Source organism: Sciurus carolinensis, chromosome 6, assembly GCF_902686445.1.
Source record: "Sciurus carolinensis chromosome 6, mSciCar1.2, whole genome shotgun sequence".
In the NCBI taxonomy this organism is placed as follows: domain Eukaryota; kingdom Metazoa; phylum Chordata; class Mammalia; order Rodentia; family Sciuridae; genus Sciurus; species Sciurus carolinensis.
In genome coordinates, this window is record NC_062218.1 from 81,014,744 (window position 1) to 81,016,582 (window position 1,839).

At 38.3% G+C, this 1,839-nt stretch overlaps 1 pseudogene; it reads right to left on the reverse strand.

Annotated features, from left to right (window-relative positions):
* Window positions 1–904: 904 nt before the first annotated feature.
* LOC124986340 (high mobility group protein B3-like) lies at window positions 905–1,518 on the reverse strand (annotated as a pseudogene).
* Between the last annotated feature and the right edge of the window lie 321 nt (window positions 1,519–1,839).

A 1,839-nucleotide genomic window follows, 5' to 3' on the forward strand; every position in this document is an offset into this window, starting at 1 on the left:
TTACTCTTAGCTGTAGAATCTTTGTAGGCACTACTTATCAACATGCTATAATTCCTTTCAATTCTAACTTACTGAAAGTTTTTTTTTTAATGTAATACTGTTTATTTAACTTCAAAAACATTTCAGCATTCTAAACTACAAAAAATAGCATAACATTGCAAATTTTATTTAGTACAGAAGGTTCTTGAACTTTCATTGATGCGGTGACTCTTTGCTTTTGCTGACAATGAAGAGTTCTACAGTTTGTTTGAAAATAAAGTTTAAAATCTACTGTACTAACTAAAAAATTCAAACACTCTCATGCCAGCTGACCCCCCCTTTTTCCACAACTAAGAAAGTCAGCAGAATGCCATATTACTATATACAAAAAGAAGACAACCTGAAGCTAAATGGATGCCCCACGCAGGATCAACAGGTCCAGCCTCACAGTGCATGCCCTGAGCTATGGCCCCTCCAAAAGGCATCTTCCCCCACAGCCTCAACGCCAGCAAGGAGCATCAAGAGTTTTTCTTGGTTGTTTTGTTCTTTTTTACAGACTATAGATATGTACATTCGATAACTGAGGATTTCTAGCCAATAACCATATAGTTAACACCACCTCACAAATTTAAAAAAAATGCCAGAAACATCTTCAAATGCCTTGTCACACCAACAGCAAAGTGCACAGAGTGAGGAGAACACGAGAGTGCCTTTTCATTTTAAAAATGTTTGGAAATATGTACAACTTTGATACAGTTTCAGGGTGCTCTGGACACCCAGGGCCACTTCATGTAAACCACTGACAATTTCTAGAGCACTTTGAGAGACTACAATATGAGTGATCAAATTCTGTAACTGAACCTAATGAGAGAAACAGACACATCAAATGAGATGTGTCAATCACGGCGCTCCCTACTCTAAGGTATTAAGGAGACGGATAAATTTTTTTATCCTCCTCCTCCTCCTCTTTCTTCCTCCTCCTCTTCTTCATCTTCCTCTTCCACTTTTTTCGGGCAACTTTAGCAGGACCCTTTGCCATCAAACTTTCCTTTAGACTTATAGTCAGCAACATCCTTCTCATATTTCTCCTTCAGCTTTGCAGCCTTAGTGATGTATGGCTGCTTTTCGCTGTCACTTAAGTTATTCCACATCTCGCCCAGCTTTTTGGCCACATATTCAATGGAGATACCAGGATTTGTGGAACTTGATCTTGGGGCGGAATTCCGAACAGAACAGGAAGAATCCAGATGGTGGTCTTTTGGGGGCATTAGAGTCCTTTTTCTTCTTGCCTCCCTTAGCTGGTCCATAATCCTTCATTTCCTGATCATAGCCCACTTTATCCGCCTTTGCCATTTCATCAAATTTAGATTTCTCCTTCCCAGACATTGTCTTCCACCTCTCAGAGCACTTCTTGGAAAATTCTGCAAAACTGACAGGGACTTCTGGATTTTTCTTCTTGTGTTCTTCCTTGCAAGTCTTCACAAAGAAGGCATAAGCAGACATCTTGCCCTTTGGTTTCTTGGGGTCACGTTTAGCCATCCTGACTGTATTGTTCACTAGTCTCTACTGAAAGTTTTTATTCTGAGTGAGAGTTGGATTTTTTCAAATATTTTTTCTATGTCAATTTATACAATCATATAGTTTTTCTTAATTGTAATCAAACTTGTTGAAGTTTAGAATGGTGAACCAACAAGTACACCCAGAATAAACCCAATTTCATGGTGATATATAATTCTTTAAATAATTTGCTTGTGTTTTGTTGAGGTGAGTTTTTGGGGGGAGGTCTAAATTCATGAGAGATACAGGTCTGTTTCTGTGTTTTCTTTCATTGTTTTGTTGTTGTTGTTGTTATTTATGCTT